The following is a 20,653-nucleotide window of genomic DNA, read 5'->3' on the forward strand; positions in this document are numbered from 1 at the left end:
ATCCCCTGGGGCCTCTCACACCTATTCACACTGGGCCTTTGCTTCCCCTGGGGCCTCTCACACCTATTCACACTGGGCCTTTGCATCCCCTGGGGCCCCTCACACCTATTCACACTGGGCTTTTCCATCCCCTGGGGCCTCTCACACCTATTCACACTGGGCCTTTGCTTCCCCTGGGGCCTCTCACACCTATTCACACTGGGCCTTTGCATCCCCTGGGGCCCCTCACACCTATTTACACTGGGCTTTTCCATCCCCTGGGGCCTCTCACACCTATTCACACTGGGCCTTTGCTTCCCCTGGGGCCTCTCACACCTTTCACACTGGGCTTTTCCATCCCCTGGGGCCTCTCACACCTATTCACACTGGGATTTTCCAACCCCCCCCCCAAAGATCATGGGGAGTCCCGACTCTGTGGAAGACTCTTCCAAAAGCAGGCAGGACAGACTTTAAACATTAACCAAGGCTGGGAGAGGTGGCACTATGGGAAATCAAATACTTTAATTCCATCACTATGGAGACAGAGGCAGGTGGGGGGCTCTGTGAGTGTGGGCCAGTCCAGGCTACAGAGTGAGTGATTAGCCATCCAGGACTACATAGTGAGACCCTCTCCCCCCAAAAATAAGCATGAGCCAGGGTGTTCACACAGAAAAACCCTCGGGTATTGGGTGGAGCTGATGAGGTTAAGAAGTGAGAGAAGGCAAGAGCTGGAGTCTTCCGTTGAACTTTGTCCCATCCCTGCAAATACAGGTTTGGCCTAGGGTGATATCCTACTTTGAATTTCCAGCTCTTTCCTGACCCCGGTTGTGGATTCTTAGTAACAGCATGCCTTGGCCCACCCTGGCCATGGCTTGTGGCGATTGAAGATGTGAGAGAAGAGACTCTACCCTTGAATGTGGTGAAGGAAGAGAGAGAAAACAGCAAAGCTTCATCCTGCTGGGGAACTCCCAACCAGACAACTAAATCACAGTCAAACAGGAGCCTGGATAATGCCACAAAAGGACTTAGGTTCTGGTGTTTTGGGGGGCCCAGTTGCCTTCCGTCTCAGTCCAGCCTTCCTGGGATGCTGCTGTCACCACACGGTCGCTAACCTCTCCCCACCACCACTCTGTTCCTGTTCTAACCTGTGATCGGGAAGGAAAAGAGGCCGGAGTGACTCCAGAGCCCCGTATACCACTTCTCACGTCTCAGGACACATGACCACGCCTAGCCACACACTTCTTCAGTCTCACCGGTCAGGACACGTGACCACGCCTAGCCACACACTTCTTCAGTCTCACCGGTCAGGACACGTGACCACGCCTAGCCACACACTTCTTCAGTCTCACCGATCAGGACACATGACCACGCCTAGCCACACACTTCTTCAGTCTCACCGATCAGGACACGTGACCATGCCTAGCCACCAGGGAGGCTGAAGAAAACAGTCTCTCTTCTGGGTAGCAGTTTAACCCAACTAACCGTTCTATGACTGTGGCAGGAGTAAAGAGTGGGTCTTGGGGTTCAGCTGTTAGCCTCCCTGGTGAAGGCCAGATACCTTACCTCCTAGGAGGACCCAGGTGAGCGTGTCAATTGCCACATCTTCAAGGAACAAGGAGGCCCCATGACGGCTGCTTCCTCAGAGGTCAGAAAAGCCTGGTGTGGACCTCAGGGCCTGCTCTCACTGAATGGGGAAGCACTCTGCACAGGCTTCTCTTGAGTCCAAACCAAGAAAAAAGGAGAGACAAACGCAGGACGCCCTGAACTGTTTCTGGAAGGACCGAACTGGACTGCACAAAAAGAGCTTGAGCTTGAGTGTGTGGGTGGGTGTGCGTGTGCACGCACGTGCGCATGTGTGTGTGTGTGGGGGGGGGGGAACGTGTTGTGTGTGTACAGGTCATTTAGAGGTCAGAGGACAACTTCAATGTCATTCCTTGAGTGCTGTCCACCACTGTTTTGAGACAGCCTCACTGACCTGAAATTGCCCGGGAAGCCAGGCTAACTGTCTAGAGTGCCTCAGGGAACATCTGTCTCCACTCCCCAGCCCTGGAATCGCAACCACAAACCACGAACCACGAAGCCTGGCTTTGGTCTTTAACACGGGTCCTGGAGATCAAGGTCGGATCCTCAGGCCCACAAGGCAGCCACTGAGTTCTCTCCCTAGCCCCTGGGTTAACTCTCACAAGGAGCCTTGCCTCAGGCCAGCTTCCCAGGGGTTGGGCAGCCTTAGGAGCTTTGGGGTTTGGGGGGCATGCACAATAAAAGTGCAATTTGTCTCCATCTCTCTCTGTCTGCCTATCTCTGTCTCTGTATCTCTGTCTCTCCCTCTTTCTGTCTCTGTCTCTCTCTGTCTCTGTCTTTCTCTTTGTCTCCATCTGTCTCTCTCTCTCTATCTCTGTCTCTGTATCTCTGTCTCTCCCTCTTTCTGTCTTTCTGTCTCTGTCTTATCTTTATCTGTCTCTGTCTCTATCTGTCTCTGTCTCTCTCTTTGTCTCCATCTGTCTCTCTCTATCTATCTCTGTCTCTCCCTCTTTCTGTCTTTCTGTCTCTGTCTCTCCCTTGCCTCTGTCTCTCTCTCCGTCTCCATCTGTCTCTATCTATCTCTGTCTCTGTATCTCTGTCTCTCCCTCTTCCTGTCTTTCTGTCTCTGTCTTATCTCTCTCTGTCTCTGTCTCTCCCTTGTCTCTGTCTCTCTCTCCGTCTCCATCTGTCTCTCCCGCCTCGGTGTGCTCTTCCTGGCCTCTGCATGTGAACTACGATTCTAAGAACGTCTCTTTATAGACAGCACCACGAGCTGTGTTTACTTTTACCGCTCCGTGCAGCCTGCCAAGTAAGCAGAGCTGAGAGAGGAAAATCTCTTAAATTAATGGAACACACAATTTTTCTTCTTCTAGGAAGGCGTCCGTCTCCAGGCACCGAGCTTAGAGAGTGAGGACGACTCTGCTGAAACTCACGTTTTCATGTTATGATCTCTAAGATCAGTGTGTCCCCAGAGGGACCACTAGGCAAGGTGGAGCAGAGCCCAGGGGAGGCCAAAGGGGAACTGGGGTGTCCCTTTGCGGATTCTCGGTCTCATTAATAAAATAATTTCAAATAGACTCAGAGGGAAGCTTAAGGACTATTTTATTGGAGCTTGAGAGTAAACCACAAGGCCAGCAAGCTATAAACCTTAACAGTTACCAGGAGGAGGGAGCTGAAGAGGGAATGGCTGACAGCTTCCTGGAGGAGGGAGATGGAGAGGGAATGGCTGACAGCTTCCTGGAGGAGGGAGATGGAGGAGGGAGATGGAGAGGGAATGGCTGACAGCTTCCTGGAGGAGGGAGATGGAGGAGGGAGATGGAGAGAGAATGACTTGCGGTTTGAGTCAGGGTTCAAGAGAGTAGGCAGGTTCAGCAAGGGAGTGTGGCAGCAGTTGGGTGTGAGGGGGGGCTGAAGAAAGTCAGAGTATACAGGGAGCCAATTCAAACACATGAGGATTTGGCCAGTGTCCAAAGAAGAGACCGAGTGGGGCGGGGGATTACATTTTTGGAGTTAGAACTGAGGATAGCAATCAGTCTTGGCAGTACGGATCTGTAAACAGCCGAATTGGAGGGGACTTCTGGGTGTATACATACTTTCTCTCATAGGGGATTATTCCCCCTGTCTCCAGCATCTTCAGGTGAGTCAGCTTTCCTGAGGGGTAGCCTCCTGGTGATTGACAGGTCCAGCTGGATTCACACTCAAAGAAGACAATAGTAATGTTTCGGGCATTTTAGACTGTCAGTTCTCCACCCAGGGCGAGGGAGGGAGGGAGAGAGAGAGAGAGAGAGAGAGAGAGAGAGAGAGAGAGAACTCAAATTCAATTCTTTTGACCAGGAGGAAGTAGCTCTCTCTTAATGGGCCTCAACAAAGCTGCCTAGCACTTCCACACTTGGCTCCTCCTCAGCTGTATCCTCACCCGCACGGACGTCTCTGATTGGTATTAAATTCTCTGACATTCAAGAAATCCTTAGTCCATGATTAGCATAAAAATTCATCTCATTGCTATGCATGAATATTTTAGTATTATCTACTGTTGTGAGTTGAGATGTTTCTCTTAAGAGTATTGACTGAGATCAGATTCAGGTATGCTAGCTGAGTTGTGCATTTATTGAATATTTATTAGGGTGACAGTAACTAATCTTTATTGAGCGAAACACCAGACAGAGCACACAGGGCATTTCGTTTACTCTCATAACAGCCTCAAGGGCTTCTGGGTACACATACGTAGTCTGTGCTGGCAAGGAGGGCGTGAGAGACTTGGCGGGACTTCAGGCTACACTGCCCCTCCTCAGGAAGCTGTGAGCTAGGAAGAAGCCTCATGTCTCACAAAGGGGACAGGCTGGTGCATTTGTAGCTGTGGGGACCCGTGACCCAGATACCTCATTTCTTACCCATTGCACAGAGTAAGAAACAGAGGTATGACAATGTTAAACTTCCCAAGGTCATATGCAGGCAGGAGGTAGTGAACCAGGAAGCCTACGTCAGATACAAGCTCGGAACCCACACGCTGGCTGTCGGCACAGCGTCACCCCTGTTCCCTAGGACTACTCTACTGTCTTGAGTCAGCAGCACCTGAAAGACATGCATGCACATACACATGATATACCTTACACATTGCATGGCATTCTATGCCAGCCGTGCATTAAAAAAAAAAAAAATCACTGCTCAGGCTCTGTGGACAGAGATGTGCAGCTGCCAAGCCCAGCTGCTAGGAATTTTACAATACAACAAGCAGAGAACAGGGCTGGAGAGCTGTCAGGAAAATGATACCCCGAGGAAATCAGCCCCCTGCATTCTTCTTCCTGGGTGTGAATAGTTCTGATGACAAACCAGAGTCTGGAGTGTGGAAATCAGGAGTCAAGGCTTGCTCGAGCGATTGGGAGGGTTTAACGTGAACTGCCTGGCCACTTAGCTCCCCTGCCTTACCCTTCTCATCTCTTCGGAGCCCTGCAGATCGGCCTGTCCATTAAATGCACCTCCCTCGAACACGGCCTAAAGCTTCTGCCATTTAATGCATTTCTTGGGTTATGGTTGCCCTACCTGCCATGGCTCCCTCTGATTCCTCCCCTCTTGCTCCCTGATGCCTGAAAGTCCTTCAGTACGAAACAAAGCCTTTCATTTCATAGAAGGCGATGAGGCTTAAAATACGAGCACCCCTTGGAGAGGCAGTCCGTTGATTCACATGCACGCCATGGATTTGTGTAAATGAGTGGTCGGGTGCCCCCTCCCCCACCCAGCATATTTTGATGAGGGAAGGGCGGGGGAGGAAATATGAGCACCAGAAAAATCAAGTATTGGAGGAAGGGCACAGAAAAGAGAGACCAGGGCTCCCCAAGACCAGTCTTCATGGCACTGGCACATGCCTGGTGTCCTGGGCTTCTCCAAGTGGAAACTGTCCAGCCAGGTGCCCAGGAGATGGTGGCACACAGGCAGTGGGTTGGGATTTTAATGTATAACTCAGCAAGCTACTGAGCTTCCTGTACCTTAATGAGAGTCACAGAGCCTACCTCGAGGGCTGCTTTAGGATTTCTTTTTTAGTAGTGGTGAAGTACACATAAGGGAATTCTCTATCTAGCCGTGTTTAGGGGTGTAGTTCATAGCACTGAGGGTCATCTTTTAGTTCTGTGACTGACACCACAGCAATATGTCCCCAAAGCTCTTTTCATCTGAGGAGACTACTCCAGGCCCCTCGTGTAAGTAGTTCATACAGCATTTGTCTTTCTGTGACTGGCTTGTGTTGCCGAGCAGGTGTTCTCAGGTTCATGTGTGTTAGGGCATGTGCCACATCCTCATTCCTTTTAAGTCTCCAATATTCTCCTCTGTGTGTGCACCACATTAGTAATTGTCATGGTGCTGCTATAAATACAAGGGTGTGGATACCCGCTCAAAGGTGAGTTTCCAGTCCCTCTGGACACACACACCCAAACACACGCAATCGCTGGATCGTATGGTAACTTCAGAAACGACTAGGCTATAGCCCACAGCACCATATCGTTTTACCTCTCCACCGACAGTGTACAAGAATCCCAAGTTTCACAAGTAACCACACTAATTTTTGTTTTAAAATTGTGGGTTTTTGTTATTGCTCGTTTTGGGGGGAGGGGCAATGTCTCTTGTACCCAGGCTGGCCTTGAGCTCACCATGGAACCAAGGCTGCCTTTGAATTCCTGATCCTCCTGCCTCCACCTCCCAGGTGCTAGGATTGCAGGCCTATGTCTGTCACTACGCCAGGCTTCATCCTAACTCTTTATGTGAACTAAACAAAGCTGCCTGTGGGCATATCCAGAAGCCAAACAATTGTGTGACTCTAACTAAATAAGACTGGGAAAAATACAGGGCTGGATGCCAGGACTTACGCAATGGGTCACACACCAAAGGGTATTAGAGATCCTCACTGCCCCTACTCTCTTAGTGTCTGTCGAGCATCTCCACAAAAGCCCATGCTGCCTGCCGCTCCTCCTCCTCTACCGGGCTCTGTGCCATCCAATCACCCTCCTTCTGCCTCTTTTCCAATATGCTTCCCTCCTCTGACCCTCCCAGCTGTACTCAGCCTCCTTAGGAAGCAGGACCTGGGACCTCTTGGCTGTCTTCTTCTGGAGAGGTGCTCTCGGGAACACACCTCTCCATTTCATCGCAGAGACTCCGTCTCTGGAGCCCACCTCACATGGGGGGCTCTGACACTCCACGTGTAAGGCAGGCAAAGTGCTTAGAACAGGGCTGGTACTCGATCAGCTTCTGAAACCTCTCATCTGTTCTTGGTGCTGGCCTGGACTAGGAGCCTCACGAGCCAGGCGAGCACTGCACCACTGAGCAGAGGCCTAACGCTCACTCTAAGTGTATCCTGAAGGTGAGCTACTAATAATTTGGTGCTTTGAACAGGAAGCCTCATGTGTAGGGCTTACTGAAGAGATGCTGCCCCAAACTCCAGATCCGGGGAACCACAGGAAGCCAATCATTGTAAAGTAATCTTTGGCTTTCCTACAGTTTTAGGATGCTCCTCTTCAAGGATGCAAATGTTTGGTAAAAGGCACCTGTTGCCTTGGGTAAGGGTTTAACAGGCTATTTTGCAGCTTGACAAATCTGCTGTTCCCTGTATCCCCCTAGTAAGAGAAGATGAATAAATCTGAACTTTGTAGGGGAGGGAGGCTAATCTTCATGTGCACCTGCATCTGTAATAAACTGCAGCAATCCCTCTTATCTGGGTTTCAGTCACCTGCAGTCTTGTGCATCAAATACAGCCTGAAAATATGAAATGGAAATTTCCAGAAACAAACAATTCTTCCATTTTAAATGGTGCATCAGGGGCTTGTGAGAGGGCTCAGTGGGTAAAGGAGCTTGCTGCCAAGCTTGATGACCTGAGTTTGATCACCTGAGCCCACATGGTGAAGGGAAAGTACCAACTCCCAAAAGCTGTCCTTTGACCTCCACATACATGTTATAGTACATGTGTGCCCCCCAACACACATTACAAAAATAAATCAATGTAATTTTTAAAAGTACAACTGTGCCTCATCTGAACAGTCTGGTGAGGTGCTGGTCTGCCTCTCCCATCTACCTGTGACTCATCTCTTTGTACAGCATCCCTTGCTCAGCATTCCTTGCTGAATAGTCAACATGCCCATTAGTCACGTAGGAGCCTAGCTCTCGGATTGCTGTGGTTTAGTGTGGAGAATGTGTGGATACCTTCTCTTCACGCTGACAAATGCCCGATGGAAGCAACTGAAAGAGGAGAGGATTATTTAGGGAAAAACCACCGTGGTGAAGAAGCATGGTGGCTGGAATGCTCAGCAGTGGCTCACGGTTTTGTGGCAGATCCGGAAGCACAGAAGTGGTGGAAAGGGAAATGGGGAAGGCTGTCACTCTCAAAGGCCTAACCCCAAGGACCTGCTTCCAAAAGCCACACATCGCACCCCAAAGATCCCACAACTTCCCCAAACAGCAGCTCAAGTTCTAAACCAAATGTTCACATACATGAGGCTGTGGGGGGCGGCAGTTCCCATTCATGCCACCGCATCCCAGCTGCCTTTGTTTTACTTAGCAACAACATCAAAGAACAAAAGTAATGATGTTGATAATTTTATGACACTACAGAGTTAGAACTTCTATCTTATTATTAGTCACTGTTAATCTCTTACTGTGTCAAATTTAAAAGTTAAACAACCGCAGATATGTATGCATAGGAAAAAAAGCCAGTGTCTACAGGGCTTGGTATTCCGTGGTTGAGGATTTAAGAGTTTGGGATGTAGATTTTGTGGGCTAAAGGAGGCTGTTCTAGACTGAGAAGTGTATAAACAATAGACATTTCTTTGTCAGAGTTCGGGGGGCTGGGGAATCCAAGAATAGGGTCCCAGTAGATCTCATGTCTGCCAAGGACCTCTCCCTCATGGGTAGCACCTTCTCTGTCTCCTCAGATGGTGAAAAGGCAAAAGAGGCACACTTCTTCTTAGGTCACCAACCTCATTCATCAGAGCTCTGCCCACAGTACCTATCACTTCCTAACACTCTCTCGTTGACAGTTCAGTCTCAGGATGTGACTTGAGGAAGGGCACATTCAAATCATGCAGACCTCTCAGGGAGAAAGGCTGAGACTCATCCTTCCGCTTTAGACCTCTTTTAGGTTCTGAAGGTCCTGATCCAGTCTGCCAACAAGACAGGAAACATGCCCAGAGAGGATGCCACCCAAAGGAAAGGGCCATCTGGGCAGGTAGCAACTGGAACCAGGGCCAGGTTGGGATGGTGGAGATGAGGCTAGCCCTGCACTGCTTCCTCTCTAAACTGAAGCAGGTAAGCAGAGCAGGAGACTCCTGTGCAGTGGAGAGACTCGGTGTGCAGTAGAGAGACTCCTGTGCAGTGGAGAGACTCGGTGTGCAGTGGAGAGACTCCTGTGCAGTGGAGAGACTCATTGTGCAGTGGAAAGACTCACTGTGCAGTGGAAAGACTCCTGTGCAGTGGAGAGACTGAGCATGCAGTGGAGAGACTCCTGTGCAGTGGAGAGACTCCTGTGCAGTGGAGAGACTCATTGTGCAGTGAAGAGACTCGGTGTGCAGTGAAGAGACTCCTGTGCAGTGGAGAGACTCATTGTGCAGTGAAGAGACTCGGTGTGCAGTGGAGAGACTCAGTGTGCAGTGGAGAGACTCAGTGTGCAGTGGAGAGACTGAGCATGCAATGGAGAGACTGAGCATGCAGTGGAGAGACTTCCTGTGAAATGCAGAGACTCGTGTGCAGTGGAGAGACTTGGTGTGCAGTGGAGAGACTCCTGTGCAGTGGAGAGACTCCTGTGCAGTGGAGAGACTCCTGTGCAGTGGAGAGACTGAGCATGCAGTGGAGAGACTCCTGTGCAGTGGAGAGACTCATGTGCAGTGAACAGACTCGGGTGCAGCAGGCTCCCGCCTTGTCTAATGGCTAATCAGTTGGAACTGCTGCATTGCCACCACCTGTCCATCTGAAAGAGACCCAAGAAAGTGTTGAGACGTCTCTGCTTGTATGTGCAGCACCCAATACATGTTGAGACTAAGGCCAGTGCTGACTGAGGGTTGGGAGACGGGGTTAATATTCAGATCTGAATGGATACTGGAAGAATGGCCACTCCTCTGTGGGGAGTCATCCAGCCCATGACTGATGCTCAGGACCCTTTGAACAAGGACCATTCTCAGAGGACAGCATGATGGTGGCTATCTCCCTTTATACCTGGTGGATCAATATAGTTCATTCTGCCCTCTTGTGATTATAATTGGAGCTTTAAAAAATGGGAAAATCAGTCTTTTCTTTCCCCTTTATTCCCTGGATTAATGCTGAGCAGCAGGTACCATGGCTTGGTTTAGTTTTTTGGAAGTGGAGGAAACTGCCTTTATCTGATTGTATGCAGAATTACCAAGTGTTATAAACTGCATTCTTATGTCCATTATCCCTCAAATTCGTGTGCTGAAATCTCACACCCACTTCATGTAATGGCACTAGGAGATAGGGCCTTGAGAGGCAGCTAACTTGTCGCAGCAAGATCTCATGGATGGAATTAGCACCCCTGTAAAAGGGACCAGAGAGCACTCCAGTGCTCCTCCACCATATGAGGACAGATCAAGAAGGACAGGAAGCAGGTTTTCCACCCATACACAATCTTCTAGTGGCTTGATTTTGGACTTCTAGCCTGCTAACCTTTAAGCAATAAAAGCTTGTAGTTTAAGCCATCTACTCTCTGGCATTCTGTTACAGCAACCCTGTGGTGGTTTAAATGAGAATGGCCCCATAGATTCGTATGTTTAAATTCTTGGCCCCTAGTCATGGAACTGTTTGGGAATGCTTAGGAGGTGTGGTCTTGTTGGAGGAAGTTTGTAACTGGGGGTGGGCTTTGAAGTTTCAAACGACTTGTATGATTCCCAGTCTCTGTCTCTATCTTCTTCTTCCTCCTCCTCTTCCTCCTCCTCCTTTCTTCTTCTTTTTCTTCTCCTCCTCCTCCTCCTTCTTCTTCCTCTCTCTCTCTCTCTCTCTCTCTCTCTCTCTCTCTCTCTCTCTCTCTCTCTCTCTCTCTCTCTCTCTGCTTTCTACTTGCTCATCAAGATGTAGGCCCTCAGATGTTCCTGCCAATATAGCTTTGCCTCGCCACCGTGGATTCTAACCCTCTGGAACAGTAAGCCCAGATTAAACACTTTCTTTTCTAAGTTGCTTTGGTGATGGTATATTCTCACAGCAATAGAGATGCAACCAAGTCCTAACTAACAAAGACACAGAAACCCTTAAGCCTGGCAAACATAAATCCTTCTGCTTACGGACTTCTTATGAATCTTATGGACTTCTACTAGGAGGGAGCTGATTGGCCCATATCTTGACTCCATGGTCTGATATTTTTTACTTTGACAGCAGCAATCTATGTATAAACACAGACCCGGCATGACTGGCACAGTCAGGGCTCTGCCCATTTATTGCTTCCTTCCTTCCCCTCTTGAGAATTGTCAAGAGTTGTGTAAAGAAAGTGAACTACTTAAGCTCCACTCAGACTTGTAGGTAACATAGGCCAGAGCTGAGCAGCCGAGGGAGGAAAGAGACAACCTGGAAGTGAGACAGTGTTGAGTTTGACTGCTCCACAAATTAGCCATGTGCCCTGCAAGAAGTTACTAGATGTCTCTGAGCCTTGTGTTCCTCGAAGGTACAGTGGGAATGACAGCCACTGCACCTCACAGGATTGATCTTGGGATTAAAGGTGTGCAAAGGGCTTCGGGGAAAACTGCTCCCTGGGAGGCTACACTACACATGAGCATCTGGACGGCAGTGGGAAGCACCCAGGAACGGGAGGTGTTTACGTCCCAGACCTCAGGCATGCCCTCTGTCATCCATATTTCAGTCAAACCTCAGCAGGCATGCTCAGACAGAAGTTTCTCAGTCCAGGAGACTCTATAAACAGTTTACATCCTTGAGTTGCTTTCCAGGAGGGGCCCAGCAGAGGCTGTGAGCAAGGAGCCATTATCCCGTTCCCCAAGCTCAGGATGGATTCAGAGAGGAGAGGGGCCAGCAACTGCAGGCAGAGCTTCAGGGCTTGGTGCCCCCCATCACCGCTCTCACCTCTTGGAGAACTGGAAGAAAAGGCTGTCGTAACTCTCCTCATGGAAAGAGTTCCAAAGGAGGAACTTTCCAGAAGCACTTCTGAGGTCTACCCAGCCCATTTAAGGACAGCTACAGGAAATGAAAACGTCTTCCTCTCTCCTGCTCCCCATTCTCCCTCTTCCCTCCTCCCACGCCATTCTCTCCTTTCCTGTCCCCATCTAACGCTGATAGCTGCCCCTCCCCCTCCAATTATCTTGGTTTCAGCCATCCCACAAAGAACGTTGTCTTCCCTCACCCCCCTCAAAAGATTTGATAGTAGTTTTTGAAGCAGAAAATTCAAGGCTGAGGTAATCAATCTGGGAATAACAGGCCTGTGCAATGAGGAGGTCCAGCTCCAAGCATTTCTGACTTGATCATTCAACATGCATAGAGTGATTGTCTACAGTGTCACAGGCAATGGCCTAGATGCTAGGGACACGTAAACATCTGTGTGTGTGTGTGTGTGTGTGTGTGTGTGTGTGTGTGTGTGATCATATATATTATCAAAATAATGTCTTCATTAAATAATTTCTCAGAGCCTCTTTTGTACAAATAACAAATTCCACATATTTATTGTTTTAACATCTACATAGCACTCCATTGTAAAAACACACCACAATGTATACCACCTTTATTATGATTGTTTAAAAACCAGCCTCATGCCGGGCGGTGGAGTGGCGCACGCCTTTAATCCCAGCACTCAGGAGGCAGAACCAGGCGGATCTCTGTGAGTTCGAGGCCAGCCTGGTCTCCAAAGCGAGTTCCAGGAAAGGCGCAAAGCTACACAGAGAAACCCTGTCTCGAAAAAAACCAAAAAAAAAAAAAAAAAAAAAAAAAAAAAAAACCAGCCTCATTCCCTTTGCATATCACCATGTGCAACGACTTGGGTAGACCTGGTATAACCTGGCTGGGGGCGTTCTAGGACTTGTCCCCTCCACGAGAATGGGGGAGACAGGCAGCTTCCAGGGCTGGTTCAGTCTGAGACACCTTCTACAGGTGGTCAAGTCCAGCAGCTGGGGTGCAGTGAAGAGCCCTGTGGCCCTGTGACATGACTGAGTTCACAGCTGGACTGGCTCCCACCACCCTCCAGTGCACGGGAAATCACCTGGATTTATATTGTCCAAACACATTGCCGCCGCAGCAGCAGCATCCTGCGTCTCGGATCCCCCTGTGTACAATAAATTCCGTAGGCTACTGAATAAATAGAGGAAGAAAGACACTTAAGATTGTGAAATGAGAAGCCGGGGGGGGGGGGGGGGGGGGGGGGGGGGGGTGTGCGCGTATGCGCGCGCACGTGTGTGTGTGTGTGTGTGTGTGTGTGTGTGTGTGGTGTGTGTGTTCATACACTCCTGCACAGAGCTGTAGGCAGTGAATCCTTGCTCCTTAGTTATGGGCAGCACACGTGTTTTAGGTAGTTAAAGGACACAGTAAAAAACTCTTGCTTCATACTCCTTCCCATTATCAGGCCCCGGTCTCCTCGTTTGAAGCTGCTAATGAATACACAGTCTGAACACTCAAGTTCAATCTCCCTGAGACACCTTCTCAGGCACCGCAGTCACCCCGAGGCCGGGGCATTCCTCACAGTTTCTTATCTGGGTGGTAAAATCAGGACGCCGCCTAATTGGTTGCTGACTCTCTCTGGTAAATGAAGGAGGTTTCTGTTTTAAGAAAGAGTGAGACTTCTCAGCGGTTGATTCACTGCCCACGGGGAGCCTGCGGAGCCGAAGCTTCCTCTCCGTGGAGATTTGCATACAACATCCACTTCCTGCTTCGCAGCCTGCTCCACCGCTTACCTGGACCTGGAGAGGGCGAGGGAGGTCTGAGCGGCCCAAGGTGGAGCCCGGAGCAGAGCCAGCGACCACCCCCCGGGCCTGCCTGTCTGCAGCGGCGATCGGAGGTGAGTGATCTCACTGGTACCTGCCTCGACCTCCTTAACCACTGACGGGCTTTCCAGTCCACTGCCTTCTCCTCTGCCAGAATGTTCTGGCCTTGCTTTCCTCCGCCCTGTCTCTCCACCTTTACCTTGTTCATCTGGAGACCAGCTTTGAGCTGAGACTAGAGCGAGCTCCAGGAGGAAACGTGGCTCTGGTTTAGTGTTTCAGGCAGGCCGAGCTGAGGTTAACTCTTTACTGAGATGAGAGGAGCACACGACTACCAGCTACTCTTGGTGTCTCCTCGAGTTTCCAAATCAAGAAATCAAGCTGACCATGGTGAGTTCAGGACTAGCCTGGGCTACTAGCAAGAGCCCGTCTTTTAAACAAATCAAACTTTCTCCGAGGAGGGAGCCATGGTAGCAAGGATTAAGTAATTGGCTTCCAGCCCCGGACGCGTCAGTGACAGAGCGGGAAGGCCAACACCCAGTTTTTCTCTATCCTGGTTTTATACTGGGGGGAAAAAACATCATCACGTTCTTGGCTCAGGAAGTGCTCGACACCGCCCCCCACCCCCTGCATTCTCCTTAGCCAGGCATTTGCTGGGTCTGGACAGGGCTGGGGACGCCAGGGGAGAAACGCTTGATCTTAGAAGCCGCCTTCTTATGACTTCCTAGTTCATGGTGGCCTATTAGACTACGAAGTGAGTGAAAAGAGACCAAATTAATAATTTCAAAAGAGGTCAGAAAACTTGGTTCCAAGTTCTCCCTCCACTTTGTGTGGGTCCATCTCTTAGGCAATTCTCTTTGGCTCCCAGAAGCCTGGATTTCTTCATCTGCGGGGTGTGTGTGTGTGTGTGTGTGTGTGTGTGTGTGTGTGTGTGTGTGTACTAACATGATTATGTATAAATTCCTTTCTAACCAAACAAGGCCAGGGCAGTCCCGGAAGGGTACCGTAATGGGTGGTCTTAGAAGACATGTTTTGTTTACTGATTATTACACATATAAATTTTACCTCTGCTACTAGTCCATTAGGAAGGCCTTTGCTTCTTCCGTTTTTTCCGGCCCCCAGAACCTGGCATGCCATCAAACACATAGAGGTACTCAGGCTCCTTGCACATAAACTTTTAAAAAGTTTTTCGTTCCCCTCATCTGCTTTCCAGGCCGAAGGTAGAGCAGCTGTCAGGGCACACAGCTTGTGGTGGGCTGGGGGTGGGGGGTGTCAACTGCAGCTCTGCAGGAGGGCTGCCCTCAATCCAGCCATCATTTTTGGCTTTAACCACATAGGGGGAAATGGGATTTCTCGAATTTAGCTCATGTCCCATGTGTTTGCTGAGAGTCAAGGCCGGCTCCAGGGTTGGCAGCGGATCCTGCTTCAGAGGCCAGGAGCTGGAGCAGGAAGGCACTCCTGGCTCCAGCAGTCAGTGTGTGGGCCTTTAATGGGAGGGGAAAGGGACCAGTGAGACACATCCTAACACCATGTAAGGCTGGTGACTGCGATTAGAGTCGTTATTAGATGGCGGATCCACCGGGTCCTTAACCTTTTCCAAACCACTGCTTTTAAAAAATTATTACTGTTTCTTTTGAGAAAGTACTGTCAGTAGGAGTCCCAACAGGTTCTGGCTGAGAGGACGGCAGATTTGGGGCTTTGGGTATTGCTGAACTCTCTGTAGGGTATAAGGCTCCAGTATAGGCCCTGTGGTGTTTTTAGATGGTTCTCAGTATTCTGGAATAAGGGTACCAGACTTCCAACATATTTTGCTTGTGGCGAGTTCCTGATTCTTATTTTAAATCTGAAGCGTTACCTTCTAAACCAGGGCAGCAGCTCTGTGTGGCTGCCCGCCTTGCTTTGATCGGTCAAGGCTCCACCACAGCCCTCCTTACTCTGGTGCTGTTCTTCCCAGTCACTCCACAAGTGTGAGGAGACGGGTGATGCAGCCATTGTGATGTGTTCCCTGCGCAGGGCTGGCTGAGCAGGAGTCTGGGCAGGATGCTGGAGGGAAAGCTTCCTCGCTCAGGGATTCTCAGAGGTACCAAGATAAAGTGTTCAAGCCCGCACCTCCAAGGCTGAAGGCATTAGTGACTTTCAAATACACTGGAAATTAAAAGAAGAGGAGAAAGTCATATTTCCAGGCATCGTTTAGCAGTCATTCAGCAAGATAGATGACGGCGGAGTGGTTTGTCTAAATTAAATCAATGTTTTACACGTTGCAGAACGGAAATCTCAGATAGATCCTGAATTCAAATCGTTTTCTGCTGCAGGCAGTTTTAGGTTCACCTTTAAAAACACACGCGCGCATACACACACACACACACACACACACACACACACATATATACATATATACATACATATATATATGTATGTATATGTGTATATATAGATATATAGATATATGAACTGCAGGCAACTGCTATAGGAAAAGGGCACGGACGGAGGCGGCCCAGTTCCAGTTCCTTTCCCAACCAACTAAATGACCCCTGATGTTTGATCCTATTTCCTTATCAAAACAGTCCAGCTGGCTCTCCACAAGAAGCAGCCGATGGTTGGAATCTAGAAGCTGTCCCCCAGGCCTCTCCTGTTTCTCCTCAATGCTTTGTCACCCAGATATTTTTAGTTCGTGAAGCACAGGGTTCCTTCTCCCTCTCGAACAGTCCTCGTCTCCTACCCGGCATGCCTCCTAGAGCCCATGTGCGCTCCGGCCTCAGAGCTCTGCTCACTCCGCTGGTGTACGTGTGTGCACACAGGTGTGCACACGTAGACCTTCTTGGAGACCACAGGCCATAAACCAGCAGAGGACGGGTGGACTGTCATGCATGTGGCATCCTCAGCATGCAGCCACTTTGGCTTGATTCCCTGATGACACTGCTGAAATCAAGCTATTTGGATGGGTGGGAGGCCCTCACACAGCCTTTCCTCCTCTCGTGCCCAGCAGACCTAGTCTACACGGGGTCTTGGCAAGTCCCTGAGTGGTGAAGGAAACTTGGCTCCTGTACCCAGTCTTCCACACTCTTCCTTTCCTCTCCAGGGGGAAACAGGTCCCACTCCCATCTCAGAACTTTTCCTGAGTTGTCTGCCTAGACATCCTGGACACTGGCCCACCCTGCACATTCCTGCCTTTGTCCTGTGACGATCCCATTGACCCTTCCTGCACCTGTAACACGTGTAGATTACAAGGGCCTTCTCCCACAGCAATAGCCCTTCTCATCCTTCCCGCCCCTTCCTCTTCATTCTGTGACCTGAACTGAATTAGGAATCACACATGGGAGCTTCAGAAAGACCACCTTATGTGAAGCAAGCAAAAAAAAGAAAAACAAAAAAACCAGACAAAGCAAACAATGGCAACAAAAGCTCCTGAGCTGGCCTGAGGTTGTTTCTCTAAATGTTTTTATTAGCAGCTCTCAATGTGGTAGGCCGTCTGTTCCCAGAAGTCTCCCTCCACCCCACGCAGCTCAGCACTCAGAGTCCCAAGGCCACTTCCGCAAGTCAGAGCAGAACATAATGACTGCCCTCAGCCTGATGTGAGTCTTCCTGTACAAAGTCCAGCAAATGCCCCCTTGTCTCCACAGCTTACACCGCCTCAGAGCCTCTGGCAAACCCTAATGGAACAGCTTCTCTCTCAGGGAAATTCTGCAAGTAAGCTTGGAAGTGTTTGCTCACTGGAGTTTGAATCTGAGCTGACCGGTTGACCCCAAACCAAGCTTCCACTGACCAAACCAACCTTCCGGTAATTTGCATACATTTTGGCAGTAGACAAAGAAATTCATGAGTTTACAGATATTTCTAAAGATCTGTGATTTTTAGAGGCACTAAAAAAAAAAAAATTACTCTTTTGGGGCCGGCAGGATGGCTCAGCTCGTAAAGGTGCTTGCCACCAAGCCGACAGCCTGGGTTTGATCCCTGGGATTGATTGACAAGGTGGAAAAGGGAGAAGAGATTCCTGCCCAATTGTCTTCTGACCCGTGCATGGGTGCCATGGCAACATACCACACACACACACACACACACACACACACACACACACACACACACAAAATAAACATAAAAAGAAAATTTAAATTATTCCCTAGAGAGTAAAAACTACCTCGAGAATCTGTAATTGCAAGTGTCTGGTCCAAATTGGATTTCAGAATCCTCCCAACTACAAATGTATATATTTGTTTATTATGGCCACCTGAAATATTCATGCTATATATCTCTAGGACTTTTCAACCCTATCAGTAACCCAAACAGCATTTTAAAAAAATAACAAAAGAAATTCAGGACTGGAGTCAGATCCCCAGAACCCACGGAAAAGCCTAGAATCCCAGTGTTCTGGCGACAGAGACAGAGAATGCCCAGAGTAAGGTGGCCAGCCATATTACCCATGAAGTCGAGGCGGGAGAGACCCTGCCTCCATACATAAGGTGGAGAGTACTGAAGAAGGTACATGGTGTCGGACCCTGCAACTGAGGGAAACACCTGATTTTCACCTTGGCCTCCGCAAGCACACACACATGTACCCCCCCCACACAAACCAACATGCACACATACATATTTAAAGAAATATCCAGCCTGATAGAGTGGTGAGTGCCTGTAATCTCAGCACTTAGGAGGTGGAGGCCGGAGGATCAGGATTTCAAGGCCAGGCTGGGCTCCACAAGACCAAACCCCAATCCAATCAGTTGGTGATCAGCTCGTCTTGAATATTTAGGAGCTGCTGGGGCATTTATTAATTACTCAAGCTGCTCACTCCCGCCCTTCCTCTGTTCCTTGCTCTACTATTTATTTGTCTTCTTCCAGGGACACAACACCTTCATTAAATCCCATCCGTCCTTGCCTCAGAGATGTCCCCTGGAAGCTGTCCCCTTCCCAGCTGCATCTCCATTTATCATTGCCCTTTGTTTGTGCTCTGTCATCCAGGTTTCAATTTATTTTGAATTCAGCTTATGATTAAAATTTAATGAGATCCAATCAAGTGCTTTTTTTTCAAATCAAGATGCCTCTGCAGTCTGGGCGCACCCTCCATTGTAGTGGCGTGAGGGAAAAACACCCAGGCTTCCCCCTGTGGTGCCTGACTGAACCCTGGAGGTGTCGTCCAGGCCCCTCCAGGTCAAGGTGAATGCTCTGGAAGTGACTTATCCCAGAGGTGCTAGTGGTTCCCGGGCGGCTGCTCATCCTTCAGTCAGTGCAGACTGCTCGGCGCACAGGCTCTGGGGCTGAACTGCTACTGGCCATAGGACCTTGAGGAAGTTCTTTAACCCTCCTGTACCTCAGTTTCCCCGTTATAAAATAGAACCAACAACAGCACCCATCAACTCAGGTCACAGCGAGAACTAAATGAGTCACTGTGTATAAAAATCCTTGTAACTATTTTACATATAACAACCATTCAGTAAATATTAACGGGAGACAGGTAAGAGAGGGCAACATTTCTTAACCAGATCCATTTTATTACGTTTGCATTTTGCTACATCAGCATAAGCTTTATCAGCAGTTGGTAAACTGTAGCCCGCAGGCCAAAGGTAGCCCATGAGGTCTTTCTGTACTAGTCTAGTGCTAAGAATCATTTTTATTTTAATTAAAATTACTGATTTTCAGTTGTGTGTCGGGGAGGGTGTGTGCACGTGTGCATGTGAGTGCAGTTGCCTGTGGTGGCCAGAGGCACCATCCCTTTGGACCTGCAGTTACCGGTTGTTCTAAGCCATCCATCGTGGATGCTGGCAACAGAATGCAGGTCTTCTGCAAAAACAGTGTGCGTGCCTAACCATTGAGCCGTCTCTCCAGCCCCTATCTTTTTTAAAGGGTTGTTAAAACAACAACAACAGAAGTTGTGAGGCAGGAGGAGATGGCTGAGTGGGTAAGAGCCTTGCTGTGCAAGCATGAGGATCTGAGTTCAAGTCCCCGGACTCCAAGGGAAAAGATGTGCATGGCTGTGCATGCCCGTAACCCAGTGCTGGGGGTCAGAGACTGGTGGATCCTACCACCTCACCTGCCAGTCAGCCTAGGTTCAGTAGGTGACTCTGTCTCAGGGGAATAAAATAAAAACAACTTCTCTGTCTTCTGTGGGTACACACCTGCACACGCACACACACACACACACACACACACACACACACACACACACACACCCCACAGTGAAATACAAGGAAGACAACATATGAACCACAAAGCAGAAAGGATGTGCTATGTGGCCCTTTGTGGGGAAAATTTGCCAGCCCTGGATCTTGATGGTTTGTGGAAACTGCTGGGAGAGCCTCTGGTGTGGCTTTGGCAAAGCTCTTGAATGTGTGTCATAGAATAGCAGAGTGGTACCTCTCGCCCTGCCTGTGGCCCAGGACCAGATGAGCAGATGTCACTCAAACGTGGTGGAGTCCTCTCATGCACACACGCTCGCTGGTCACACAGCTACAGTCTCCATACACTAGGTTTCGGGTGACACTCTTAGTAGCTGGTACACCTGCAGGCATGGCATCTAGAAGAACTATTCCAAAGCCAAGTCTCTCGCTGGATTAAAATTAACTTCAGAATTGGATGTGGACCAGGCTCTGCATTGGGCGTGCTGTACCTTTTTAGCCTCATAACACCCCTATAGGACAGAGTTGCTATTCCTTCCTTTTTGTAGACGAGTCAAACGAGGCCTGGAGGGATTCAGTGACTTTGTCAGGGTCCTAACATTTAATTACACAGCTGGGAGGGAAGCAACCAAAATCCAGAAGTCTGCATCCAGAAGCAGTTAAGTTCTGTGTGTATCTCACACCTGAGAAATACATGTTGATTCAGGGCAAGGCTACCTGTAAGTCAGAGCCACAGTGAACTGTGAGCATGCCAGTAGGCCCTTTCGCTTCTGTCCTGAGAGAGACTTGCTTCTCAAACAGGAAGGGGAAGGAAGCTGTCTGACGGACATGCAAGAAGGGAGGCCAGGATGACCAGAGGGACAGAGGTCCTGGTGGGATCGTAAAGGTACTGTGAAGGCTAATGAGCCCCTTTCTGAGACTCTGTGAGTAAAGGTATGAGACACAGTAGGAAATGGATGTTGGGAACGGATCTGAGTGGAGCTGACGGCAGCCCAAGGAGACTGGCTGGGCTGTGTGCAGAGAAGGCGGGAGCGAGGAGTGTGAGCAATTCTGTGAAAGGTAAACCAGGGGCACACATCCTCAGGGGGTGTCTTTGACTGTCCCAAAGCCAGTCCTGCTGGGGGTGTGGGAGGCAGAGGATAACAGCCTCAG

The 20,653-nt window shown here is 49.4% G+C and overlaps 1 protein-coding gene across 1 annotated transcript in view; it reads left to right on the forward strand.

Moving 5' to 3' along the window:
• Positions 1-13,264: 13,264 nt before the first annotated feature.
• Positions 13,265-20,653, forward strand: part of Traf3ip2 (TRAF3 interacting protein 2) — a 46,465-nt gene continuing 39,076 nt past the window's right edge. Inside the window, exon 1 of the mRNA XM_052751433.1 lies at positions 13,265-13,471. The gene's annotated coding sequence lies outside the window, so the exon portion shown is untranslated. The remainder of the gene's footprint in view (positions 13,472-20,653) is intronic.

This window comes from Peromyscus californicus, unplaced genomic scaffold, assembly GCF_007827085.1.
Source record: "Peromyscus californicus insignis strain IS unplaced genomic scaffold, ASM782708v3 Scaffold_22__1_contigs__length_63687245, whole genome shotgun sequence".
NCBI classification, from domain to species: domain Eukaryota; kingdom Metazoa; phylum Chordata; class Mammalia; order Rodentia; family Cricetidae; genus Peromyscus; species Peromyscus californicus.